General features: G+C 49.1%; 1 protein-coding gene across 2 annotated transcripts in view; it reads left to right on the top strand.

Annotated features, from left to right (window-relative positions):
* Positions 1-3,532: 3,532 nt before the first annotated feature.
* The window catches only part of LOC133355619 (microtubule-associated protein 2-like), a 71,012-nt gene continuing 53,074 nt past the window's right edge, over positions 3,533-21,470 (top strand). Inside the window, exons 1-2 of one of the 2 annotated variants that reach the window (XM_061572990.1) lie at positions 3,533-3,727; positions 21,114-21,250. The gene's annotated coding sequence lies outside the window, so the exon portion shown is untranslated. The remainder of the gene's footprint in view (positions 3,728-21,113; positions 21,251-21,470) is intronic. The other variant, XM_061572982.1, reaches the window with a different exon arrangement.

The following is a 21,470-nucleotide window of genomic DNA, read 5'->3' as shown; positions in this document are numbered from 1 at the left end:
GGTACTGCAAAGTGTTGAGAGTTTCCCTGTCAATCCCTTATCAGTGCTTACAAATTCAGATGTTATTGGTCACCCCGTGACCTTATACATCTCAACGTTCATCTTACAAAATCCCATCACAAGGGAGAACACACAAACAAATAGACAAATCAAAGTTGTGTCTGTATTGAAACGGCTATACTCCGTATGGACCTGAAAACTCAATTTCCCTGTACAAGAATACGGGTAAGCCGTATGGGTTGACAGGTCTGTGATAGGCCTAGATCAGGAGTCTTGCTATTACTATTTTTATTTTACCAGGTAAGGCGCACTGAGCTATTAGGCCTTTTTCAGAAGTGACCTGGCCACAAATGATAGCTCAACGAAATGGCTCATTATCATTTGGAAATTGAAAGCAGCCAAACACTCGAAACACACGTTGATTCTAAACCGGAGAAAAATCCACGCGACCACGGGGAGAACACGCAAACTCCAGAATATACAACAGACATCAGGGTCGGGATCGAACCCACGACCTGCTGTAGACCAGGCGAGGTAGTTAACATCTCGCCACCGTGGCAACCAAAATAACAAGAAGGAAAAAAATCGAATTCGCTATGTAAAAAAATCAACCTCATTATGTCAAGAGGCGCTATTCAATGCAAAGGCCGTAATTATAATATATTGGGGGGGGGGGACACCCCCCCCCCCCCCAATATTCAAATATGCTCAAAATGTCCCGCCCCGATATATTGCTATAAATAAAATTTCTGTTTATATGATTGTGGTTATAGTTGTACTTTATAAATCCCTAATCTCTGCCATTACATACAATGAAACAAGAAAAGGTAAAAAACAGAGCAATGTAATACAATACACTAGTAGACATTATTGTTAAAAATAATAAAAAGTCAATCCCATGTGTTAGTGAATTTTTTGTATATTTTAGGCAGAAAATGGCAGGAAATTCGTTTTTAAATTTAGATTATTTTTGTCTGGGGGGGGCGGGGGGAGCCCCAGACCCCCTGGAAAATTTGGTCCCCCCCAATGTAGACTCCATGGCTACGGCCTTGATGCAATGTGAATACGAGACGGTGGTGGTCCTGAATCAAGAACGGTCACGAAGCAGCAGTCCTTGAAGAGCCACCGCACGCGGCTCCAGAGCTGCGGGTTGCCCCCTGACCTCGGGCGACTGATAACATCGTTTTGTCTGGGTTTGTGGTCTCGTGGAATAGTGGCCCCCAAATGTGTAGTCTCCCGACTCACTCTGTCTCACTCTGTGTCTCACACTGTCTCACACTGCCTCACTCTGTGTCACTCTTTTTCACTGTCTCACACTGTGTCACTCTGTCTCACTGTCTCACTCTGTCTCACACCGTGTCACTCTGTCTCACTCTGTCTTACTCTGTGTCACTCTGTCTCACTGTCTCACACTGTATCACTCTGTCTCACTGTCTCACTCTGTCTCACTCTGTCTCACACTGTGTCACTCTGTCTCACTCTGTCTCACTCTCTGTCACTCTGTCTCACTGTCTCACACTGTGTCACTCTGTCTCACTCTGTCTCACACTGCCTCACTCTGTGTCACTTTGTCTCACTGTCTCACACTGTGTCACTATGTCTCACTGTCTCACTCTGTCTCACACTGTGTCACTCTGTCTCACTCTGTCTCACTCTGTGTCACTCTGTCTCACTGTCTCACACTGTGTCACTCTGTCTCACTGTCTCACTCTGTCTCACTCTGTCTCACACTGTCTCACTCTGTCTCACTCTGTCTCACTCTGTGTCACTCTGTCTCACTGTCTCACTCTGCCTCACTCTGTGTCACTCTGTCTCACTGTCTCACTCTGTCTCACTGTCTTACTCTGTCTCACTTTGTGTCACTCTGTCTGTCTCTGTTTCACTCTGTCTCACTGTCACATTGTGTCACTCTGTCACTCTGTCTCACTGTCGCTGTCTCACTCTGTCTCACTCTGTGTCACTCTGTCTCACTCTGTCTCACACTGCCTCACTCTGTGTCACTCTGTCTCACTGTCGCTCTGTCTCACTCTGTCTCACACTGTGTCACTCTGTCTCACTCTGTCTCACACTGCCTCACTCTGTGTCACTCTGTCTCACTGTCTCACTCTGTCTCACTCTGTGTCACTCTGTCTCTCTCTGTTTCACTCTGTCTCGCTGTCACATTCTGTGTCACTCTGTCACTCTGTCTCACTGTCACTCTGTCTCACACTGTCTCACTCTGTCTCACTCTGTGTCACTCTGTCTCACTGTCTCACTCTGTCTCACTCTGTGTCACTCTGTCTCACTCTGTCTCACACTGTGTCACTCTGTCTCACTTTGTCTCTCTGTCACTCTGTCTCACTCTGTGTCACTCTGTCTCTCTCTGTCTCACTCTGTCTCACTCTGTCACTCTGTCACACTGTGTCACTCTGTCTCACTGTCACACTATCTCACTCTGTCTCACTGTCACTCTGTCTCACACTGTCTCACTCTGTCTCTCTCTGTCTCTCTCTGTCTCACTCTGTCTCTTAGTGTCTGTCCCTGTGAGACTCCGTGCCAGGGTTCCAACATCTTCTAGTCCTTCCCGATTCCCCTCATCCACGTTTCACCAAGTCTCTCAAATGCCCTACAGATCCAGTCATTACGCGCTGCACGCGCCTGATGATTGCCCAAGACGTAGTTAACGAGGAGAGGCGGGTCGTGGTGGTTTGGTATGGCCACAGGGTTGAGAAACCCTTCGTATATCATGGGACGTGGACCGCATTGTTGCTACATTACATCATTCAAATCTGTAACAGGCCAGAGTACCCCATCATTGTCGTCATCACAGAAGAGCAGTGCAGGATGGACATTCGCAAGTTACAAACGACAGCACAGAAATGTGCACGGAGCATCTGCGCATTGCGCTAAACAACCCATCAACATTTTCTCAAAGCAGTGCGTTGGGGTCACCGTTTAAAATAAATGTTCAGAGCGAACGTGACCGAGTGGCAGTGGCAGCGCCGCAGCAGCGATCGACAGAATGTGGTGACCTGGCTGGGTCCTCACGGAGGAGAGGACGGGGGGTGAGAGAATGAAGGACGGAGTTTGAAAGGGAGGGGGGGGGTTATAGAGTGAGGGGAGGGGTGGGGATGAGGGGAGGGGATGGAGTCAGGGGATGCAGTGAGGGGAGGGGTGGGGATGAGGGGAGGGATGAGGGGAGGCGAGGGGTGGGGATGAGGGGAGGGATGAGGGGGGGGGATGAGGGGAGGGGATGGAGTGAGGGGATGCAGTGAGGGGAGGGGTGGGGATGAGGGGAGGAGAGAGGGGAGGGGTGAGGGGAGGGGTGGGGATGAGGGGAGGGGTAAGGGGAGAGGAGAGGGGAGGGGTGGAGATGAGGGGAGGAGTGGGGGTGAGGGGAGGGATGAGGGGAGGGGTGAGGGGAGGGGAAAGGGGTGAGAATGAGGGGAGGGGTGGGGATGAGGGGAGGGGTGAGGGGAGGGGTGAGGGGAGGGGTGGGGATGAGGGGAGGAGTGAAGGGAGGGATGTGGGGGAGGAGAGTCGTGGTGACGTTGCTGCTGCTGCTGCTGTCTCAGGAGAGAGAGAGTGAGAGTCGTCTTCTCTCCCAGCGCCACCAGCACCCTCGTCATCATCGCCATCATCACAAAATCACCGTCAGCAGCAGCGAATACCATCGCCTCGTGCCGCTCGCTGGTCGCGCGGCGTCCGAGATTCCCCGTGCTGCTGCTGCTTGCGACGCAACATCGAGGTGCGTGCATCACCCCACTCATCATCCCACTCATCCTCCCACTCATCATCCCACCCATCACCCCACTCATCATCCCACTCATCATCGCAATCATCATCCCACCCATCACCCCACTCATCATCCCACCCATCACCCCACTCATCATCCCACTCATCATCCCACCCATCACCCCACTCATCATCCCACTCATCATCGCAATCATCATCCCACCCATCACCCCACTCATCACCCCACCCATCATCCCACCCATCACCCCACTCATCACCCCACCCATCATCCCACCCATCACCCCACTCATCATCCCACCCATCACCCCACTCATCATCCCACCCATCATCCCACCCATCATCGCACTCATCATCCCACCCATCACCCCACTCATCATCCCACCCATCATCGCACTCATCATCCCACCCATGATCATCATCATCATCCCATTCATCATCGCAATCATCATCTCAGTCATCATGCCACTGATCATTACCATCCCACTCATCATCCCACCCATGATCATCATCCACTTATCATGAAACTCATCATCATCCCAGTCATCATCCAATACATCACCATCGTCGTCGTCGTCATCGCATTTGCCCAACGCACGCCACTGCGACAATCATCCGCGCTGCGTGCGTGGCGAGGAGAGCTCGGCTCAGCCCCCCGGCATCGTAACGCGTCGAGAGTATGATGGCGATACTGCTGGCGGTGTGATTGTGAATACGACAGCGAGGATGACGATGAGTGCGTGACGGAGAAAGAGAGAGGTCGAGAGGGGTCGAGAGAGGAGCGGCGTGCGCCTGGGACGCTGATGCAGGAGACCCCCCCCCCGGAGTCGAAGCTCAGCTCTCTTGGACATCATCGCACGCGACTGATTGCTGGCGCGCGTTAAAATTAGCCCCAATAATTTGAACGAGGGTCCCTATCGGACGCTGCAAGCTGCAGCAGCAGCAGAAGAAGAAGCAACTGCAGTGTCGAGCGACGCAGGTGACGGAGGGAGGATGCGCTGCGTGCGTGCGCATGTGTGGAGCAATTGGCGCATCGGCCGTGGCGCAGCGTGCAACGAGCCTGGCCACGATCCATGTGTGACCCATGGGATTGTGATTAGACTCACCCCCCCCCCTCCCACCAGGACTCTAAATAGGCTGACACACACACACATACGTGGGATTGTGAACTGGCCCATGGGATTGTGAATAGATTCACCCCACCACCTCCCACCCACCGAGACTGAATAGGCTGACAAACACACACGCACGTGGGATTGTGAATAGACACACGCACACGTGGGAGTGTCAATACAGTACACGTGTGGCATTGTGAATAGGCTCGCACAAACGTAGGATTGTGAATGAACTCACGTGCATGGGGTTGTGAATAGACTTCGATGTGGGATTGTTAATAGACTCACTGTGGGATTGTTAATAGACTCACACTTGGGATTGTGAATAGACTCACACTTGGGATTGTGAATAGACTCACTGTGTGATTGTGAATAGACTCACACGTGGGATTGTGAATAGACTCACACTTGGGATTGTGAATAATCACGTGTGAGATCATGAATAGATTCACACGTGAGATTGTGAATATTCTCACACGTGGGATTGTGAATAGACTCACACTTGAGATTGTGAATAGACTCCACGTGGAATTGTGAAAACTCACTGTGTGATTGTGAATAGACTCACACTTGTGATTGTGAATAGACTCACTGTGTGATTGTGAATAGACTCACACGTGGGATTGTGAATATTCTCACACGTGGGATTGTGAATAGACTCACACTTGGGATTGTGAATAATCACGTGTGAGATCATGAATAGATTCACTCGTGAGATTGTGAATATTCTCACACGTGGGATTGTGAATAGACTCACACTTGGGATTGTGAATAATCACGTGTGAGATCATGAATAGATTCACACGTGAGATTGTGAATATTCTCACACGTGGGATTGTGAATAGACTCACACTTGGGATTGTGAATAGACTCACACTTGGGATTGTGAATAGACTCAGACTTGGGATTGTGAATACTCACGTGTGGGATCATGAATAGATTCACACGTGAGATTGTGAATATACTCACTGTGTGATAGTGAATAGACTCACACTTGAGATTGTGAATAGACTCACACACATGGGAATACATGGATAGTTACGTCACGTTCCCATCGCAAGTCCTGGCTACCACGTTACGTTGTTCGTCTAAGCCACGCAAAGTTTAGCCACGCACCGTCCATGAGCCAGGCCCAGATAGCTCACTTAGCCAGTACCACCAGAGGTGGCATCACTTTACTGCTTCCAATTCCTTGTATGTGGCCCATAACGGTGATTTGTACGATCACCATTTTACATGGCTGGGCTACCAACAATGGTGGAGCCAAGATTTTCAGGTAGGGGGGGCAACCCCCTCCAGCAATGAAAAATGATAGGAGTTATAGTAATAAGGGTTTTCCCCTTTTGTCTGGCAACAAAACTGAAACCTTTTTACAAGGTCTAATGATGTAGATGCTTACCCAGAGCCCTCATTACTTTGATAGTGCATTGTCTTTGAGCTGTACGCCTTTTTGCGTCCTCTGGTCTAGCACCAATTGAGACAAGGCTCAAAATGAAGCCGTCTCTGGTGTGGACCAATCAGTTTCAAGGACAATGCATATATTATCAGAGTGTGTTTTTTGTTTGCATTTTTACCACAAGTATTGTGGTGAATGCAGACATGATTCCTCGTAAAAAGGTTTCAGTTTTGTTGCCAGAAAAAAGGGGAAAACCCATATTATTATATTTTGGTACTGGCAAAGGAGGTCTAACGATGATGATAGGAGTTGTTAGTAAGTAAGGACTTGTCCCTTGCTTTTTAGTCGACGTGTGTGCAGCGATGGCGCAGCCATCGATCGAGGGTCGAATTCGACACGTGCGTGATCGGCATCGCGCTCGCTGAAGGTGAATGCTTTCAGGGAAGTCGTGTACTGTATACGCAACTGTGCACAATTATGTGAGTCACTTATAACCACTTTGCCGTTACTTATTGCCAATTATGGACTCAGACTATTGTCCTATCATTTCATAGAGTTCCTGGCACGTAATAATATGCTACACAGTGGCAGTGAGGGTCGCAAAATGCCGATTTATTACTAATAACCCCCAATGATCCGATCGAAATTAAGGATTTCGATCGGATCATTGGGGGGGCACGTCCCACCCCCCCCCAAAGGCTTCGCCAGTGGCTACCAAGTAACGTACCCTCGGTGACCGTTGACATCAAACTGGAGACGACTAAAGGACCCCGCTGTTTACCTTACGTGTGGTCACAAATTTCTGCTCTGGCCCTTTGGACTTAGACACAGGAGGGGTCAACATGATATACCGAGGAAAAATATTGGGGGCATAACTGTGACGAAAAATCATGATAGTAGTGTCACTTATCCAGAAAAGCCACAGTGCGCCTGAGGACGATTTTTGTCAGGAGGCTCCCGCATTGGGTATTTACTTGAAGGTGTTGATCAGCCAATGAGTGAGTCTATAGACGTGTGGGAGGAGACCCGAGAGCCCGGAGAATAAGCCCACGCGCACGACGTGAAGGTGGGAACGGACGGCGATTAGTCCACGTGCTGTACCGCCTTCTCGTGGCGAGCCAGGGGTGTGGCAATCTCCTCGATGCCCAACGGTAACGGGAGGTCGTGGGATCGACACCGGCCCTGATGCCCTGCATACAGGAAACCCTCGCTCAATTCGCGAGCTTTGCACATTCGCGAATTACGAGATGTCAACTCGTTCACAATTCGCGACCTGCCGGACTCCGGTATTCGCGAGTGTGCGTAGTGCCTACAGACCGGGGAGGTGCACGCAGTATGTTACTACTGTACAAGTTACTACTGTACATGTTACTACTGTACATGTTACTACGTTCGAGACGGTCTGCAAAGGTCAGTCACGACCCCTTCGGCTCCCCGCTTAGCCCTCAAGTCTCACAGTAATCCCGCTCTGAACTCGATCTTGTGCATTTGTGCTTTATACGTTCTTACACAGTCGACTCGTTCATCCATGTTGGTATAGACGAGTCAACTGTCAGCTCCGTGATCAAAAGAAGGCGAATGCAATCAGGGAAAGTGTTGCAGGCTGGCGCTGCCCCCAGACTGATGGAATGATAACAGCCATGCGGCGTTGTTATCAACCACCCTGCATCTACCGAGCAATCACCCTCCTGAATTCCTCACCATCACCACCACCACCTCCATCGTCGTCAAATCATCATCATCAAACGTAAAACAAAAACCCACATTGTTCTTTATAATGTATTATTTATTGATTGTAGTCATTGTGATTAAACATTTACCATCCCCCCCCCCCCCCATGTTCACTCACACCAACGGGAGCACATTTTCCACATTGAAACCAAGATTTCTGCAGTCGCGAACGTTTTCAAGAACGCAACCCTCGCGGATAGAGAGAGAGGGAGGGTTTAGTGAATGTTCACTATGCATGCCTCTCTCCCCGTGGTTGGTCACGTGGATTTGTCTCCAGGTTCTACGGGGCTTCCCTCTCTCCACTTTTAACCTTCACTGCAGCCTTGCACCCATTTGGCTCTCAATCGTAAAACAATGCATAATGTTAACAAATAAAGTAGTTGTATTGATCTGACTGTGTCTTGCACACCCCCAGAAAGGGCATCTCGCACCCCTAGGGGTATGAGATGCACCCCAGGTTAAGAAGAATCACTGGTTGAGAGTATTTGTCTGATGTACATTTCCACGTGATAAGCCACTTCACTTCGTTTAGCTATGATTTGTGGCCAGGTCGCTTCTGAAAAAATAGCTCTATAGCTCAGTGGGCCTCACCTGGTGATATAAAAAACAGTCTATATTTTTAGTTTATACAATCTGAACCATCGGCAGCTGCCTGTCCACTGCAGTAAATATGGCTGAGTGAGTTATTTACAACACAAATTAAGAACAATAAACAGCGTGAGAATCCGTTGCACGGTCGTGAGACACTCAACTTTGTGAGAATCCACGAGTCTCGGGCAATACACCACCGAACTCTCAACTGCATCAGAACAACAACAAGAGGCCGATGCACACATCTCCTTCATGAATTAACAATTGAATACGAGCCAAAGTAGCGCAACCCAAACTATGGACCGTAGAGTAACCCCATAGAGACACATCGAGATACATGGAGACACATCGATATACATAGAGACCATTAGGGACAAATAGAGATAGACAGAGATGCAGAGAGATACAGAGAGATACATAGAGATACATAAAGATACAAAGAGACACACGGAGATACATAGAGACACATCGAGATACATGGAGACACATCAAGATACATGGAGACACATCAAGATACATAGAGACCAATAGGGACAAATAGAGACTCATAGATATACACGGAGACCCATAGAGATATATAGAAATCGAAAATGACAAGCCACAGTAGCGCAATTGTGGCCATGCAGCCCAAGCTATGGATCATACAGGAAGCCGCCGTCGACTGCACCTCCGTCAATGAAGGAGGAATAGCAACACCACACAAACTCTCTCCTGAGCCCCTCTCGTGGCTAGCAGACCGCGACTTTGGCATTTAGCTCCGGAACATATCATTGCCATCACGCGCCACAATAACATATAAGTCTTGTGACTTGACATGTGTGCCATCATGGTCAGTCCAAGGGCTGTAGCTGCACACCCCCCCCCCCCATTGTGTCTGCCTGTGTCTGCCTGTGTCTGCCTGTGTCTGCCTGTGTCTGCCTGTGTCTGCCTGTGTCTGCCTGTGTCTGCACGGCTGCAATTGGTGACAAGGGCGTCCCGAGCGGACAGCTGCACGTTGTTGGCGGGGGCTCGCGGCCCGTGTTGACTCCGCAGGATTACCCAGAAGCCCCTCTTTGTAGGAGTCATCTCTGAATCTCTGTCGCATGCCAGAAGAATCCCAGTCACCGGCTCACTATTCTGTGCTATGGTTTTTGCGTGGATCTGGGACCTGTGTCTAACACAGAGAGGGCCTTTGCCCAGATAAATATATATATATATATCTGGCAGTTCATCAGCGTTGGTTCAAGCAAGCGTGGCCGCTGATGAGATAGTGAATGTCAAAACCGGTTCAGAGTTTGCTTGTGTTGAACCAATATTGCTGAAATCATCATCTGAGATCCCTCGAGGTCGAGTATGATGATTGTCCATGGGCAGCGATGAGGGTCAGAGTTCATGAAATAATGCACTCGCAAAAGGCGGTGTAGCTCATGGGACGTGCCAAGGAGGTGAACTGTCTGCTTGTTTATGTTGTTATTTATATTCTGCACAATGACGTGAACGATTGCTTTGTGTTATGTACCAATTGCGATGGTGATGTCAAGGCTGTTGAATTCTGCACAAGTCTGTGGCTGTTCTGAACGTGCCTTATACGAGCTGCACAGATGAAAGTCATGTATGCACTGTCACGTGGGCTGATAAGTGGCAAGTAACCTGAATGCAACACAAGTGGCGAGCGATGACCACATCTAGCAAGAGAGAGCCCAACCCCCCCCCCCCCCCCCCAGACACGCAACTGCACGATCGTTGCCAAGTTCCCCACTATCAGCATCTTGGAGACACTGGCGGAGCCAGTGGAGGGGGGGTGGCACGTGCCCCCCCCCAATGATCCGATCGAAATCCCTAATTTCGATTGGATCATTGGGGTTTATTAGTAATAAATCGGCATTTTGCGGCCCCCACTGCCACTGTGTAGCATATTATTACGTGCCAGGGACTCTATGAGATGATAGGACAATAGGCTGAGTCCATAATTGGAAATAAGTAAAGGCAAAGCAGTTATAAGTGACTCAGAATTGTGCGCAGTCGCATATTCAATACACGACTTCCCTGAAGGCATTCACCTTCAGCGAGCGCGATGCCGATCATGCACGGTTCGAATTCGACCCTCGATCGATGGCTGTGCCATCGCCGCACATGCGTCGAATAAAAAGCAAGGGACAAGTCCTTACTTACTAACAACTCCTATCATTGTTCATTGCTAGAGGGGTTGCCCCCCCTACCTAAATATCCAGGCTCCGCCATTGCTTGGAGGTCACCATTTACACACAAAAAAACACAACTCAGCAAGACACCCATACCAACCACCCTGGCCATAAAAGCCAGCCAGAGGCTGGGTATCTTGTGGCGAATGGGCCCCCACCATCTCCCTCCCAAAAGCCTCTCCGCCTACCACAAGGCATCAATCAGTCAGGAACGAAATGGAGTTTTTCCTCTACGCTCGCCTAGGACGGGCGCAGCTTCCACAAACACTCAAGAAGCTGCGACCGGGCACCCAATCGTGCGAATGTCTTCCCCACCCACCGGCGTACTGTGGCCAGTGCACATGGTGCACTGCAGGAACTCGCCTAGGCTACTTCGTCAGCGCCCACCCAAACCCGCGACCTCTACCACTCTCAGAAGGACAAGGAGCAGCAGCTGCTATGTGGCGGTTGCCACTGCCTCCCGAGTTCCCCCTGCAAGTCGCCGCACACCGTCCTGATTTGAGACGATTCCACATCGCTGCGCTTTTACCATTTCCAGGGTTCAGAATCCCGCCCCCCCCCCCCCAGCAATTCCAAAGAGAAGGCCTCAACACCACCCAGCGTTTTCAGGACCAACTATCAGATGGGACAATACATCTTGGCCCACCGGCAGTGCCCACATCCCAACGTAGAAATATTGAAAGAAGAAAAACTTTTAAGTTTCTCTCTCTATCTCTCTCCACTGAAGTCTTGGAGCTGTGTAACAGCAATGGAGGATTACACACCGTCTGTTGACTGCTTAGCTTGGTCGTGAGGATTAGTCGGTGTTGGCGCCAGATGCTGGCATGATTAATCATGCTGGTGCAGCACTTGTGACCCTAAATCCGTGAGAATGGATTGGCAATCTCAACAGCTCCTAGATGTTGTTATTTTGGCCAGGAGAGTTGCATTCCAGCTGTGCAGTCTGGACCAGATAATTGGGACAAGCAGCAAATTGATCACCACATCCGGTATTACATGAATCAATCTTGATTTGAAGCTTTCTTGACTGCAGGAATCCATACTCTTTGGTTCTTTCGGTAAAGTCACGTAGGTAGAAAAAATAATAGATCACGACGTTTCGATCGCAATGCAAGCAATCGTCATCAGGCGGAAGCAAGAGGAGGGAAGCTGCTGATGCAGGCTGCTTTTAAAGGTTAGAGATGGATGTAGCCCCAGAGTCACAAACGAAGTGGGGGGGGGGGGGGCTAGTGATGTTAAAGTGAGAAATTTGCATGTAAATGTACTGTGTAAATGTGATTAGCATGTCAATGTAAGCTCGCAGCGCGCCGTCACATCGAGGACTGCATGTAAACGTAAGATCGGAAAAAGCTCGGAAAGAACCACAGCCACATCGGAACAAGCTGTGTTAGTGAATGTAACTCAGAGAGTCGCAAATAACTGCTGACATAGGTAGGTAGGACGGGAACATCACTGCCAATTATGACCTACACTGGTTAATAACGTCCTTCCAATGATTGCTCAGTTTGTACCCATCTTCTCGGTTGAAATTGTGTCTGTGTTTATATATCTGGATGGCTTCATGAACGAATCTTTGATGATAGCCCGAAGGTTTGCAGAGTACCTTGGTTTCGGAAAAAAACAATGTCGTGTGAACCGACCGCGTCCAAGCAGTGATCAGCCACTGCAGAGGTATTGGTTCTGCCGTGTTTCAAATCTTCCTTGTGTTTGCGAACACGGTCTGAGACATGTCGTTTCGTTTCCCCAATGTAACTTCTGCCGCAGACACAACTTAGTTTGTAGACACCAGGGTATTGCATGTCAGGAATCACAGATGGGATCAGGTCACGGATTTTGTGTATTATGTTGAATCGAACCTGAATGTTGTGTTTGTTCAAAAAATTGGAAATATTTTTGGTAACACCTGCTATGTATGGCAAGGTGATGGTTTTGATTGGGTCCTCAGATGGTTCTCTATCCATGGTTGGGGATACAGCTTTGCGGATTGTGCGGTCCGAATATCCATTCATCTTGAACGCGGTGAGCTCACACGACATTGTTTTTTCCGAGACCAAGATACGCTGGAAACCTTCTGGCTACCATCAAAGATCCATTCATGACGCCATCCAGATCTAAATACCTACACGATAATCAATCCCAAAATAAATTAGCACTGGCTGACTCACGCCGCTCATCTCTCCCCCTCCCAGCTCCCCCATTGTCTCCTCCTCCATTGTCACTGGCTGACTCACGCCGCTCATCGCTCCCCCTCCCAGCTCCCGCCATTGTCTCCTCCTCCATTGTCACTGGCTGCCTCACGCCGTGCGTCTCTCCCCCTCCCAGCTCCCCCCCTCCCAGCTCCCCCCTCCCAGCTCCCCCCATTCTCTCCTCCATTGTCACTGGCTGCCTCACGCCGTGCGTCTCTCCCCCTCCCAGCTCCCCCCCTCCCAGCTCCCCCCATTCTCTCCTCCATTGTCACTGGCTGCCTCACGCCGTGCGTCTCTCCCCCTCCCAGCTCCCCCATTGTCTCTTCCTACATTGTCACTGGCTGCCTCACGCCGTGCGTCTCTCCCCCTCCCAGCTCCCCCCCTCCCAGCTCCCCCCATTCTCTCCTCCATTGTCACTGGCTGCCTCACGCCGTGCGTCTCTCCCCCTCCCAGCTCCCCCCCTCCCAGCTCCCCCCCATTCTCTCCTCCATTGTCACTGGCTGCCTCACGCCGTGCGTCTCTCCCCCTCCCAGCTCCCCCCCCTCCCAGCTCCCCCCATTCTCTCCTCCATTGTCACTGGCTGCCTCACGCCGTGCGTCTCTCCCCCTCCCAGCTCCCCCATTGTCTCTTCCTCCATTGTCACTGGCTGATTGGCTGCCCCGCCCGTGCTGATTGCGCCACGCAGCTCTCCTCCTCTTCCCAGCTCTCGTCCCCCGCCCGCTCACTTTGGAAACCCTTATTATATCAGCAGTTGCATTTGGAGGCTTGCCCTCTCTTTTCTCTACGCCTGATGAAGACCGCTTGTGTTGCAATCGAAACGTCGTGAGGTTTTTTGCTTTTATTATTGTCAATTTATTATTTTTATTTTACATTTTATTTTGCTTTAATATTTTTTCTTTTTTTTCCTTTTTTTCTATCTACGTGACTTTACTGAAAGAACCAAGAATATGAATTCCTGCAGACACGAAAGTTTTAAATCGAGAAAGTATGAATCATCTTAGATGTTGATGTTGACAGTCATTTTAACAACAATTGAAAGTGAACTACGGGTACATTTTAAAGAACGAGATGAAGACAGTCGCAATTGGCTACGCCCATCCCCAAACCTTTATAAACAGTTTGCCTTTAGAGGCTGACTCCTTTGCCTGATGACTACCGCTTATGTTGCGATCGAAACGTCGTGATTTGTTTTATTTCTCACTACGTGACTTTTCCGAAAGAACCAAAGAGTATGGATTCCTGCAGTCACGAAAGCTTCAAATCAAGATTGAAGTATTTTTGTTCCCTCTGTAAATTTCACCCCCCCCCCCTCCTCGCCCCCTCGGATTGGCCGAGGTGTGCGAGCTCTGCGATCCTGCATTTACTTGCAAATTCCATCCCTAGCCCCGCCCACTTGCCCTTGGGTTGTGCCCACCACAGGCGTGTGTGACCTCTGGTTTGCGGTGACTCTCTCGCTACATTTCCTCCTGCCTCAGCAGTCTGCCTGCTGTGTTGTTTCACCTGAACACGATGGCTTGTGTTGCTATCGAAACGTCGTGATTTATTCGTTATTTTTCTATCTCCGTGACTTTACCGAAGGAACCAAAGAGTATGAATTCCTGCAGTCATGAAAGCTTCAAATCAAGATTTTTGTAATGGTTTATTTGGGTTCTACCTCCACAGTAGGCCGCAGATTACAGAATCCACTTTGATATGGTCCCCCCATATCAATGTGTATTGTTGGAGTTCTGCTGTAAAACCAAGTGAATGTACAACAGGCTCGCTCAACTAACAAATATATTTGTCGGAAGGATACAGCTGTAAACACACAGCAAGGGAAATTATTGAAGGTGGACGATGATCAGAAATCTTACATATACAGGTGAGGAAAAGAAGTTTGTGGTCACAAAAAGCCACGCGGTAGTTGCATTCATGAAGACACCACGTTATGGAAAAATCGCATTTTAATAAAATTAAACACGGCCCGCGATAACACGTGAGATGCGTACGCAGGCTGAACAAAGACTGAGGCGCGTGGGTAGCATCTAGAAGCATCCAGCAGCATCCTAATGCCTTGTGCGATGCTGCACCGAGGCAACCGTACAACCGCTTATTCCTACTCGCGCGACGTAGTTCTGCTCGCTCAATCGCGTTATATACAAATTTCGTCTGAAAGCAACACGCGGCGTTTTAGGAGAAGGGACTCTACTGCCAATACAACAATAACACACGAGGGTGTCGGGGCGGTGGAGCAAGCGGTTCGCCCTCTGCGCAATGAACTCGGGAGACCTGACCGTGATTCCCAGTCACGGCTGACCATCAGTGGCGCCGAGTGACATAGGAACGAGTCCCGGGCCACCTCCACACCCCCCCCCCCCCACTTCACCGACCTGCACTGACGAACGCGGTGAAGGAAAGTCACCGACCCCCGTAACGGACGAGGCATGGGGGAGACCTTCATCCAGCAGCGGTTGGACTAAAGGGCTTGGGATTTAAAATCGCGTCACAGATGGTGCATACATTGATTTTCAGTGCGAAGGGCTAAATCTTGCATTTTGTGCATCGAGCGGAAACTCAGTGGCTAAAGCGTTGGATTTTGAGCTAAGCTGAGCGGCGTATTTGCTTGAGCAAGCACCGGTGTGCCTGTGGATTATCCTGCCTGCACACTCGCATATAACAGGAAGCCGTGATGGTGTGTTGCACCAAAACAAAATGTGTCCTTTCGTGATAAAAGTTAATTATTGTTATATTACTACGGAACAAAACATAAATAATGTCTGTACACACCGTGTGTGAGTAATAATAAGGCAGGTCATTTTTCTGCCAGATAAATATTAAATGCTTTCTTTAATTATTAATACGGTACAGTACAATGGCATGGGTGATTTGGGTCAGTTTCATTTGTCGAAATGTCACCGTGAGCAGCGTCCGAGAAACGCGTGACAGAAAAGTGCACTGTGATGCGGTCGGCCCCGGTGAAAAGAGCTTCACAGCTAATCAGATTCCTCCTCCAGTCTAAATACAGATTCTGATGATTCTGAAATAACGAAGTCCTCAATTTATTACTGTGTACAACTGATGTATAGAGAGTATGGTTTACAATGCACTATATACAGGGGTATTTGCGGTAATTTACGTCAGAGGGCATGATGGCAGTACAGAAAAGGTGTAAAATATTACTAAAAAGTATTTACTCAACGTTTTTTTATTTTATTTTACCAGTTAAAGCCCACTGAGCTATACAGCTCGTTTTCAGAAGCAACCTGGCCACAAATGATAGCTAGTCCAACGAAGTGGCTTATCACGTGGAAATTTCTAGCAGCCAAATACTATAAGCGCATGTTGATTCCAAATGTGGAGGGAAAAACCGGAGGACCCGGAGAAAAATCCACGCGACCACGGGGAGAGAGAGACACGCAAACTCCAAATACACAGCAGGCGTCAGGGTCGGGAATCGAAGCCACGACCTCCTGCATCAAAGGCGACGGAGTTAATATCTCGCCACCGAGGTGCCACGTGTACGGGGATTGCGTGGTGTTCCCCCTCACACCTTCGGGCACAGCATTTTCCTCCCGCATGTATGAACACTTGCTCACGAAGTTGGCCAAACGTCCCAAAATCAGGACTACAAAAGCTTGGGAACAAGAAATTATCACGCCCAACCGGGCTGCCCTCCGACATTGTCAGTGGTTTTCTGCGCCTCTGAAAAATTCTCTGCTCGAACTAAAACTGTGCGACATTGTCATCGTTATTTTTATTCTTATTGTGAAAAAAAATCTGGAAAAAAAACGCGTTCCCCAAAAAGGGTTACACAGGATGCGGGATCGCAGCCTCTGCTGCTTCTCGCTGCCATTTACGATTCAACAGCGGCCATTCGCACCACTCGGGGAGCCACATTGCTGCCCTGCATCAGGTCAGAAGTATAAGCAGGCTTCGATTGTGTTCTGTTCTCCGGAGAAGTGGACGGCTCCACAACAGCTGATCACCAGGTGTTTGTGGAACGGCAAACACCCTCCACGTCACAACACCGCAGCTCAATTTATCAGCACAAAATCCGCCCAACATCTAAATTGGGCACGTGCCCATTACTCTACTGTGCACGTCGGGCTCGGGGTGCAATCCCTTATCACCATTGCATTCACTTAAATCATAATAATACATTCTCAAACGCACCTGGCTACCCGTAGCTGTTAGCAGAGTGCACAATGACACATTTCATTCATCACAGGCGAGCTCACACCGGCTACGCTGGGCCACGTCGCTTAAAGCCCACGAGCTGGTCCGCGCCATTTCGATGGCGGCTTCACGTTGCACCGAGTTCGCGCCACGCGGGATGTTGGTCACATCGTCGACGATCGGTGGGCATTGGTCGGGCTTCTGACCGGTGCAGTTCGTGAATTGTTGCAGCGTCACAATGGACGTACGATGTTGCGATGTCTGACAACACAAGAAAGCCCATTGGATTGGCGTGTATATATATATTTTGAATTTGCCGCAATGGTGCGCATCGTGGCTTTAAATCGCGTGTCGACGAGTCGACAGTGGCAGGCTTTTTGTCCACGCTGGGGCCCAGTTGTCTGCAGCTGAGTCGGCCAGGGGCAGTGGGCGACGTCCACAGCACTGAGGCATCCACCCCCGGCTCGTCTTGGTTGTACCCGTCGGGATTTTTCAGGTGTTCGTCAAAAGTCAGCGTGTGCTCGAGTTTTCACGCCAAGATTGGTGAACCTCGGGGCGTGTTGAAAGCACACCGGGTGTGGTGGTGGTGGTGGTGTTGGCGTCGTCGTTATCGGAGATGAAACGCCGAGACAGTCGACTTACTTGGGTCTGGTCACAGGCGCCACCGTCGGGAGTGCTCCACTGCGATGATGTTGGGGGTTCGAGTTGAGAGTGGCCTCCGCCGCACCGAGGCTGTGAGCTTGCGTGGCCAGGAGAACGTCGTCCGCGTACACCTACTTGTGGGACGATGTGCGTGGACTTGCGCGATGTCCGTGGCGTATCACTCGTGTGTCGGTTGAACAGTTGTTGGAGCACAGATCCCTGGGGAATCCCGTTATTCAGGGTTCGAGATGAACTGACTTGTTCGCCCAGATAGACACGCAACCGTCGGTAGCTGAGCATATTACAGATCAGCAGCAGCGTTCGAGGGCATGGCAGGATTCTGGCAGCTTCAGTATGCAGGAGGTCGTGGGTTTGATCCTGACCCTGACACCTGCATTTTCAGAGTTTGGATGTTCTCCCCGTAGTCGCGTGGACTTTTCTCTGGGTCCTCCGGTTTTTCCCTCCACATCTAGAAACACGCGATTAGAGTATTTTTAGCTGCTGTAAATGTCCACGTGATAAGCCACTTCGTTGAGCAATCATTTGCGGCCAGGTCGCTTCTGAAAAAGATCTATTTAGCTCAGTGAGACTTACCTGGTAAAATATTAATACAGTCGTGTTCTCCTGTAACGTGGTAGTCGTGGTTCTGAAGAACACCGCGTTATGGAAAAATCGCGTTATAAGAATACTCCCCAAATGGTCAAACATCTCAAGCAGTAGGCATCCCCAAAGTCTCTGGAGGCAGGCATTGAGATAAATAAATGGATATTTGTGTTGTTAACAAAGATAGCAAGAGCCCATTGAGGCACACAATGTTAACGGCTTCGAGGTTAGTAGGTTTCGAAAACAGCAACATGACAGGCATTTTTCATGAGAATTTTTTTATATTGTTGATTTTTACTTGTTCTTTTATAATTACCGTGTTTTAGTTTGACAATATAATTTATTGATGACATAAAAACATGAGAATGAGTGGAAATTTCGCGCTACATTGTTAGTCGCTAAGCGATGTTAAACGGGGCCGTGGAGGAGGGTGAAGGATGTGAAGTGACTCGCTTAACAGCTTTCAACGTTGGCATCTTTTTTAATTAAAACAATTTTTTCCCAAAAAATGCAAGTGCTCAAAGCATCGTGGAGGAGTGCTTGTTGGTAATGTAACTGTATCAGACAACAGCAGTGTGCTCTCTCCTATAAACGCGGTAGTTGCATTCCTGAGGAACACCACATTATGGAAAAATCGCTTTTTAATAAAGTACAGCACGGCCCGCGATAACACATGAGATGCGTACGCAGGCTAAACAAAGACAGAGGTGCGTGGGTAGCATCTAGAATCATCCAGCAGCATCCCAATGCCTCGTGCGATGCTACGCCGAGGGAGCCGTACGAGCGCTTATTCTTACTCGCGCGACGCAGTTACGTTAACTCAATCGCGTTATATCCAATTCGAAACCGCGTTATAAAATGTGTTCACAGATGCATTCATCGACGTTACATCCAATTGGCAACAACACACGGCGTGAGAGCAGAGAGCAGACTGGAGTTTAAAACCAAAATAAAGTGAAATTTAATGGAAAATGAGACCTTGACTTCCAAACTGTAGCAGAGGTCAAAGACAGGTCCGATGAACACATGGCCGTAAACATGGGCCACTCTGAGTGAAGAGGTTGGCTCCGGGCGTAAATATTAAATTCTTTAAGAGACGGTTCTGCCGGTCCCTGGCGTGTCTGCCCCGGACATACACACACATCGTAGTAATCAGAGGTCAGAATGTAAATGCAGAAGTTCCAGCATGTGCCAGCACTGCACAGCCCACGTTCACTACTGTGACTCCCTCTGTGGCAGCATTGTAGCGTCGGAGTAGGAACCGTTCTGAAAGGTGCCGCTGTTCACGTCTGCTGTTCTGTGGAGTGCTGGTACGGCCCACCGTCGTAGACTGGCACATTGAATCAATGGTTACTATAACGCAAGCTCCAATCCCCTCGTACATTTCCACCACTACGTACACGGTGTTCATAGTCACGATAGGAGTCATTTCACTTTCATACATCGGGTTTTATTAACTCATCTAGCCATATTATTTGTTCTTTCGGTAAAGTCACGTAGAAGGGAAATAATAAAAGTATAAAATAAAACAATAGAATTCTCACGACGTTTCGATTTCAACACAAGCAATCAGCAAGAATCGAATCGTTGTGATAATATTATTTTTTAATTTTCTTATTTCCCTTCTACGTGACTTTACCGAAAGAACCAAGCATATGAATCCCTGCAGTCACGAAAGCTATACATCGAAATCATCTAGCTATATTTAAAAAAATATATTTTCACGTAGAATCAAACTCCAATATACAGCGGGCGTCAAGGTTGGGATCAAACCCACGACCTCCTGTGTACCAGGCGAGGGAGTTAACATCTCCTCGGCACCGCGGCGCACTCGGTTACACTTCTCCTCACCTGGACACCGCCTGAATGTCCAGGTAGGATGCCAGCGATATTGGACGAGGCTCCACGATATTTCGCAAGGCTCTAAAATATTTCACGAGGATTGGGCCGAACCATGGGGCAGTGGCTTTGATGACGAGCGGGGGTGGTTCACGGTGCTTGAGATTGATGGCTGCAAATAAAACACACACAACTGCTGTATGGACCGCAGTTCGAGTTTGACATCGAACAAAGTGCTTAAACATTGTTGTGTCTTGCTCAACACAAGCTCTAAACCCGTCGTACAAGCTAATAAGCAGAGTTGGCTTACGTGCCACAGAAGCCGACATTTCCATGGCCGTTTTTCTCTAAATCGTCAACTCAATCAACATTTGCTTTCTGAACGTAGACTTTAACTTCACAGCTCTCTTCACCACGTCGTCGTCGCAGCTTTAACCCCCCCCCCCCCAGTTCCGAACTCACACTGGGGGGGGGGGGTTCCCTTGAGTTTCACGTTTTCATCATCTGCTCGCTTATCCTGTCGCACGTAAAGCCTGCGGAAACACATCCTCGGGATGCCCAATTAGCCTCCTCACGCTCTTTCACGAGCAGTGGCGAGACGTTAACTACCTCGCCTGGTATGCAGGAGGTCGTGGGTTCGATATCCTGACCCTGACGCCACGAGGGAGACAAAGTCTCGCAGTCATCACGCCCGGGACTCGCTATTGTGCATTTTTTTACTTGACACAGTACATACTTGCTTGTTAATTGCGCTTAATCGTGGTTCGCAAGCGGCCAGTAAGAGTAAAAATTGCGTCTGCTGGAAAAAAGGCAGAAGGAAGTAATGATGAGTTTTGGTGAGAAAGTAAACGTGTGAGATTTCTGTTGTAAGGAGTCGACTGTGTGAGGTCCATGATTAAAAAGAAGGCGAATGTCTTATTTTTAATGAGGGAAAGTGTTGCAGGCTGGCGCTGCCCCCCAGACTGATGGAATGATAACAGCCGTGTGGCGTTGTTATCGAACACCCTGCATCTACCGAGCAATCACCCTCCTGAATTCCTCACCACCACCTCCATCGTTGTCAAATCATCATCATCAAAGGTAATAAAAAGAACCCATATTGTTCTTCATAATGTATTATTTATTTATAGTAGTCATTGTGACTAAACATTTACCCCCCCCCCCCCCCCCCCATGTTCACTCATACAACCGGACCACATTTTCCCCCATTTAAACCAAGTTTCATGCATTCGCGAATTTTTGCAATCGCGTGCGTTTTCAAGAACGTAGCCCTCGCGGGACACAGAGAGCGAGAGAGAGA

This window comes from Lethenteron reissneri, chromosome 7, assembly GCF_015708825.2.
Source record: "Lethenteron reissneri isolate LAM-NWPU_2019-01 chromosome 7, ASM1570882v1, whole genome shotgun sequence".
In the NCBI taxonomy this organism is placed as follows: Eukaryota; Metazoa; Chordata; class Hyperoartia; order Petromyzontiformes; family Petromyzontidae; genus Lethenteron; species Lethenteron reissneri.
This window is presented reverse-complemented; position numbering and strand designations above follow the sequence as displayed.